Source organism: Miscanthus floridulus, chromosome 1, assembly GCF_019320115.1.
Source record: "Miscanthus floridulus cultivar M001 chromosome 1, ASM1932011v1, whole genome shotgun sequence".
Classification (NCBI taxonomy): Eukaryota; Viridiplantae; Streptophyta; class Magnoliopsida; order Poales; family Poaceae; genus Miscanthus; species Miscanthus floridulus.
The window spans coordinates 145168190-145175942 of NC_089580.1; the positions used below are offsets into that span (position 1 = coordinate 145168190).

At 41.1% G+C, this 7753-nt stretch overlaps 1 pseudogene; it reads right to left on the reverse strand.

The window, feature by feature from the left end:
* Positions 1-2266: 2266 nt before the first annotated feature.
* Positions 2267-7531, reverse strand: LOC136543108 (putative ubiquitin-like-specific protease 1B; annotated as a pseudogene).
* Positions 7532-7753: the final 222 nt, after the last annotated feature.

Consider the following 7753-nt stretch of genomic DNA (forward strand, 5'->3'; position numbering starts at 1 on the left):
CGATGACCGTTAACAAGTCGCAGGGACAGACTATCCCTAACGTAGGGGTATACTTACCGGAACCAGTGTTCTCGCATGACCAATTGTATGTGGCGCTATCAAAAGCTACGGCAAGATCGAACATTAGGATCCTAGCCGTGCTGGCTGCTGAGAAGACATGAACAAGGGGAAAGGAAAAGAGAAAGGAAAAGGGAAAGAGAAGGGGAAGAAGAAAGTGACAAAGGATATGTTCACAAAAAATATCGTATATAAAGAGGTTCTAACTCCATAAAAGAGGTAATGCATCACACGTCGATATATATTTTTTTAGATATCAAATGATACTTTAACTTTAAAATTAACAAACAACTTATACGCAGGATACTTCTAACTACAGCTTCAGCCATCTGCATGCTTCAACTGCAAGAAGTCAGATGCCGCATCTTAGACTACAAATCTTCTGGATCATCATTGATTGGTGACCAACTGCAGCTTGGTATCCGTGCAAAGCACGTTCTCTTAATCGAACTATTGAGAGATTAGATTCTTAATTTTAGAATAGATTTAAAACATGTGTTGTGAAACACAAACTTGTTATGATTATCTTTCCGTAGCACTTGATTCCTAAAGAAGTGCAAGCTTATCTTTCGCGTATCGTAGGTATAAAGTGATGCGACAATTGAAGTTGATGTTTTAGTTTTGCATTCAAATTTAGAGTTATATTTTAACTATCTATTTTTCATGAAGACCTATGTAATATTGATTGGAACATTATGATTGCGGTATTTTAGATAACAGTATAATAACACACGCTCATACATATGTTATCGTGGTATTATGTGTTTCCGTTGCAACACATAAACATTTACCAGGTGATATTGGTATATGTTTCCTGCTTTAATTTGCCGTATGGTATTGGTATTCGGCGACGAGTATATGCTTGCTGCTTTGTGCCGTGGTGACCGAAAATGAAATGACCAAGCGTGTGATCGATCTCAGAGCACAGTATGAGCAGTGGGTTGATGTCGTTGTGCTTCTACCTCCGTTTCAAATTATAATTTATTTGACTTTTTTTATCCTAAATTTGATCGCTCGTCTTATTAAAAAAAATTATACAAACATAGTTAAATTTTAGTTATTTTTAAGAACTTTTAAAGTAAGCTACAACAAAACAAGTGATATTTAGCATAAATTTTTAAATAAGATGAGTTGTCAAACTTTGAGTCAAAAAAGTCAAACGAACTATAATTTAGAATGGATTTAGTAGTAGAAAACGAATTCCGTTGCACCTCGTGCACTACTAGGTGCACACAATCTGGAAACACGTTGCATATTAAATAAATAAAACTTGGAAAAATGAAAGAAAAAAAAAAGGCTTGTTCGCTCGTGCCACAGAGACCAAATGCAAGCTTTGATGATAGGAAAAAACTCATTCGTTTGGATAGATGACCCCCTGCCTCAATTCGGCAACTACTTGTAAACGATGTAACTATCTTGTCGAATGAATGAAGCTTGCTGCGAGAATTAAAAAACAACAGCACAGTATGAAAATATATATGCTGGGATGGACACAGTATGAAAATAGTCTATAAACATCTATACGCATGTCCCCTTGCCTCGGCGGAACCACCGTGCCAGGAGCCAAGGCACTTTGGCGGCGCGGTAGTGCCGATTTTTTTTTTTAATTTAGCCTCTCTTTTTGTCAAAATTTCACATTTATATCCTTGAAGTTAAAAACCTATCTTTGGACCCTGAGCTCTACGACGCCGAGGTAATACATCTCGGCATCAAAGGCTATAGTGCCGAGGTCGGAAGTCAAGATTGCTGTGGCTGGCGATGTGACACTAACGTGGCCAAAGCTCGACATCACAATTCACGGCGCCAAAGCTTGGCACCACAATCTCCAGCGCCAAGCCTCGACGACACGAATCATGACGCCAAACTCTGAATTTAACCCTAGGCCTAAGTTATCATGACTTGGATAACCTAAAATTTTACCATGAGATGGACATATGCACACGCCAAGCACGTGGCTCAGGAAGCACTTGTCATCAGACTACATGTGCGTCTACAAAGTTATCAACGTAACGATAGAGTTTATGCAATAAAGTTTTTAATGACCCGGGTGGCCTACCCTTTAGTGCTAATTAGATTTCTGATACACCTATTCTCCAAGTAGATTGAACATTGAAGAGTAACTTGTCAAGTTAAAATTACAACCGTGGTGACAAAATTATTCCCCTAGAACAAAAAAAAAAATCTGAAACAACCTATAACCAACAACGAATATCAGTGTAGCTACATCTATTTTTCCCTCACTGCTTCTCCAAGTCAAATCCCTAAACAAGATTTCTCTACAGAAAATCGATAGTATAGTATTTACATTATCAGGGCCACATTACCAACCTTCTCAGGTAGATGACCCCGTGACAAACAACCAATAAAGGCTTTACAGGTTAGAAGCATGCTCAACAATGCACATTGCCTTGACTTAGCAGCTTTTATTTATTCTAATTCAAAAAAACACGGTACAAAAAGTCAGCTTCTATTCCAAAAAGAGATGGATGTCTATCCCATCAGTCAGCTCTTAGTCTTAAGATTTCCTTCGCTGTCCTCTTCCTAAAGTATTCCATGTGTTCCTGCAGAAAGAAACAATTCTTTTGGGTAAGTATCATCCTGCATAATCACACCAAAACAGACAGATCTTTCAGGTCGGCACGTGGTTATACAATGTTGATAACTAAAACAAGCATCTTCATGCAGGTAAAAGGATCACATGGTTAAGTGCTAGCCATCAACCCAGTCTGCTAAAATTTTAGTAAGCATGTTCACCCACCTGACTAAAAGACAGGGGCAGTCCTCTGCTGTGGAAATCAATGTACTTGAGCATAAACATACCGCAGTCCCACCTGTTACATGAAAAGGTCCTTATGTCACCTACATTTCCATTACATGTTACAATTCAAAAAAAAAAAAAGCTTGTGCTAGATAAAGTTCTATTTTTGCATCTTTCTCCATCAACACAACTCCATAAGTTTCCCTATTAGTACTTGGGTCACAGAAAATACTCTACATATGTCTAGTAGAAACCACATTCAGTGGAGGTATGGAAAGATTTTGGTGTGGCATGCATCTTAGCATGAACTACTATTTCATAAATAAAATGTAGTCACACAATCACACACACACACACCTTTCAATTTAGGAGGACGCGCGAAAAAAAACCCCTTCAAGTTCAAACTATATACGTTGACAGTACTAAAAATGAGATACTGAAAATGACAAGACCAAAGTAAAATGGAACAGCATCAAAAGTTTTTATTCACTTAAAACTACCCATACTGTTGCTTCTAACACATTTGACTGTATAGTTAAATTCTATGGGTGCGAAGAAATTCCATAGGTCCATCAAATACATGGAATGAATTCATAAAAATTGCACTAAGTTGAAGTTATCTAAGCAAGGAAGCCACACACTAACTAGCATACTGAACGGTACATGAGTAAGAAGGAAAGAATCATCATTACTATAAGCAAGACATACCCATTCTGCTGTAAAGGAATATCATCAACTAGCTCTTCATGCCACGAACTGGTGTTGATTACTCTGTTACTTTTGTCCTTCACTTCCTCTGAAATATATCGAGCCTGCAAATGTAAAACACATGTATGACACCATTAACTCACCAAGCTGATTTAACATACAAGCCTACCAACATATCCAGCTCATTTTTACTTTGATTTAGAATAGATTGGGTTGGAGAACAAGGACTAGAGGTCAGGCTGGGCAAAAAAACCCGAGACGGAGACCGAACTACCCGAATTCTCGGTCTTCGGTTTTCAATTCAGTCACAGGTTTCCATAGACTGATCTTTTAATCCATTGTTCGGTTCCTTGTCTCGAGTACCCGAAACACCGAAGTACCCGATCTCCAATATCTATCACTCGTATATCACCTGCTGTCCCTATCTCAAAGCATCAAATCCTATGTCAGGCAGGTTGAGCCCTCATCCTGTCATGCATCAACACGCAGGAGCGGGGGCACAGGTGAACAATGCTGCCGCCCCAGGCCCCCAGCAGCACAGCGATCCATAGCAAGCTAGCAGCACACGGCGGCTAGGCGCAGGTGCACAACGACGCCAGCACGCAGCAGCACAAGGGGGCAGCCTTGAAGGGCGAGCAGCACAGGGGCACTGCCGCACCAACGGGCGGCACAACGTAGCGTCGGCGCCGCATTGCCCAGGGGACCGCAGCAGCAGCACATGATTCAGGTGAAGACCGCGCACATGAATGCTGCGAATCTAGCGGAGACAGCGACGGGAGTCTGTTACTGTGTTGCATGTCGTCTTGCTTCTCAGTGTTGTTTGGTTAAACCCGAGAAACCGAACCAATAGCTCGGGTTCCCGAAGCGTCGGTCCTTCGGTCATCGGGCACAACTTCAGTTCTCATTTTGTAAAAACCGAAATAAAAAAGACCGAAAAAACCGGACCGAAAATTCAGGTTAAAACCGAATGCCCACCCTGAACTAGAGGTATCAAGGACCATGTGAAAGTGCATAACAGATGTGCCAAAGTCTATAGCCATCTAAGTCTAGCAATTCACCAATTTTAACGAGGACTGGAGATGCATATTAATAGAAAGAAATGCTCACATAAATAAGGAACAATAGCTGTGTAGTTAACAACACTTCTCAAAGAATTAGCATGCAAGAATATAAGATCTAATGGGCACAGTTATCTTGCTGTCAAAGCTGGAATTTATTTTTAGGCCAATTTTTATTCTGGACGAATCAGTTATGCTTACCAGTACTCTTGGTACATTATGATCCATGCCACCAAGGGAATCAAGATACTGAAACGTATTTTCCTTCATGTTTATAATTTCTAAACACCAATGTACATCTTTATGCACAGGGACAAATATCTATAAAGAAATTCAGAAAGCACCATGAGATAAATGCAAGCCAAACAAGGGTGGGAACAAGTAACAAAAGAAAAAGAATGTAACATTTACATTACTTTATCGCATTCAACGAGTTCATATCCCAACTTCTTATGGGAGGTCCATCTTTTAACAGATTTGTAGTCATAACCATTTTTTTCCACAAGCAAGCTGAGCAACATTCAGGAAGTCAGTAAGGATCAACATTCATAGGGTAACAAATTTTGTCCAGGAATAAAAACCAAAGGCACAAATGCAAGGCAGAAGTCCATTTCATCAGTGGAAAGGGGTTTAAACAAAAGTGAATATAGCTGATATACAGAGAGGTCCAAAACGTGATTTCATTAAATACAATTTGGCTACACCCAAAAAAAAACAAAGATACATTAAATACATCGGTATACATTATCACACAAAAGTGCAAATCAAGATAGTACAGTCTAAGGAACCAAGAAGGCAAATCAAGTAATAATAATGCAATATAAGGGGTTTGGGTAGATAATACAATCTAATCTAAGGAACCAAGAAGGCAAAGTGGCAAACAACTCAGAGATTCAGGAGGGCACTTATATCTAATTTCTATATCTACAAATGTATGCCACCATGGCAAATATGTAACCAATTTTCCTAATTATAACGACCACATAACATTATAGATCGGTCACATTAAAACTATAGCAACTACCATGTATATATAGTAATGCAAGTTTGTAACTGATATGGATTTGTGCAGAATTAGCAGTCAAAGGTACAACTTGACAGCTAATTCTCCAAGCGCTACAATATCCACACATTTATAAATAAGAGGGACTAATACTCAAAGTAATATATGAACCACCACAAAACTATACTATGATATGCTACCATTCAAACTTGATTACGTCATCTATATTTCTTATAAGAACTAATACTGAAAATTCAGATCAACAATTCAACGTCTAGTTCATGAAGAAAAAAACAAAAAACTTCTTCAGGGAGAATATATGCAAACACATGCCGATCTTAGTATGGAAAAGAGATGTAAACATCCTGCAGATGCAATAATTGAAGCATAAAGAAGAATACAATCTAACCTTCTTATAAAAGAATGTATTAAAGAAATGGCATTTCAGAAACCTTTTTGGTTCTCTTTTCTCTCTCTCCTTCAACAATTCAAGGTACAGGTTAATAACCTACAAGTATGAGAAATATTTATCATGATCAAGCATGGAGACATGTAATCACTCACACTTGTCAAGGATAGAATTAGTGAAGTGTGTTTAGGATATACAGCAGGAGTATGACCTCATCATTTAACCAGCAATGGGGTCTCAAGCACTGGAATTTCTCTTTGCTAATCTCAATGTTAGATGGTTCATGCAGCACTAGAACTTTGCTACTGAAATGAGGAAACCAGGGCACTCAATTAAGCTTATATGGTATATAGAAAGCTTTAAAAACATGCAAGCAGGGTCGTGAAAGAGTACCTTGGGCCTCTACTGTAGAAACAGTCATGAACTTCATTTTCCTCCTCAGCAGTGAGAGGTTTAAATAGTTCAGACAGATCCTAGAATAGCCAGTAGTTAGATAAAGCATAGAAAATTGGTGCAGAGCTGCCATCAAACATGTGCATAAAATGGTCAGTAGCTTTTTATATAGGCATGCAGTTTCATCGAAGCCTTTTAAAAAAAACATTCATGCCTCTTTCTAAGTTATTTATCAATTAAAAGACCATTTAATCATAGAATTGTTCAATCTTGCCGCTAGAGACCATTTCAAAGCAATCCATTAAATTTTCTATTCCAGAACACCAATTCCATATAAGCCCCATTAATTCAGTGCAAGATGGAAACTTGATCACTCATTTTTTTTTCTTCCAAGTCACCTAGCATGACAATAGCAAAGCAGAGTATAAAAGGGTCAAATTACCTCCTTGACAGCCTTGTCTGACTTCCGTATCTCAGAAAGCTTCTCCTCTTGGAACTTCACATCGATCCTTATTTCCTCCAACCTCCTATTGTGCTGTGTCGTCGTCGCCTCGTATGCCTTCTTGTAGTATGGCACCCTTTTCTTCCACTGCTGAGGAGGCTTCACCGCCTCCGCCTCCAACGTAACCTTCCTCGGATCCGTAACCCTCCGCCGGTCCACAAAAGGCAGTCCAGTCCCCGCCTCCTCATCCATGGCCAGCCGTGAGATCCTGCCGCTTGCGGACCCAGCGACTGAAGAGCCCCCGCCCGTCATCACTGGGCCTGCCAAAGACGCTGGAGATGTAGTTGCCCATGTCGAAAGCGAAGGACCTCGCCTCCGGTGGTAGCTGCAAGAACCAGCGGCGGAGGAACTGGCTTAGGCGGGTGTGGCTCTGCGGGCCGTGGAAGTGGCGGGGCAGGGGGGAGGCGTCGAGGTGGCGCTTGCGGCGGTTGGAGAAGAACGCGGGAGCCGAGGCGGTCATGGCCAGCAGGAGACGGCTAGGCCATGGAAGGTGGTGGCTACGAGGGGATCATGCCCGGAGCGCAAACCCTAGCGGGGGTTTGGTTTGGTTTGGTTTGAGCCCGAGCTCGCGGGGAGGGGAGAAGGCGACCGGCGGGGCGGGGAGGAGAGGAGACGACGGGCAGACCAGACGGGCTCGGGCACCCGATGCTTTTTTCCCCCATTCGACTCGAGAATTGGGTAATTGCAAATAGGTCCTCGATATGGAGGGGACGAAAGTTTTTCCTACACGGCCCGTGAGGCTGGCCCATGCATCACATCACGCGACTGTCAACGGTCACTCCTTCGTGGGCTCGTGGCTTCGTCCCCTCCTCCACGCTTGGGTCCGAAGTCCTCCTTTCTGATTGATTTTTGCCGATATTTTGTT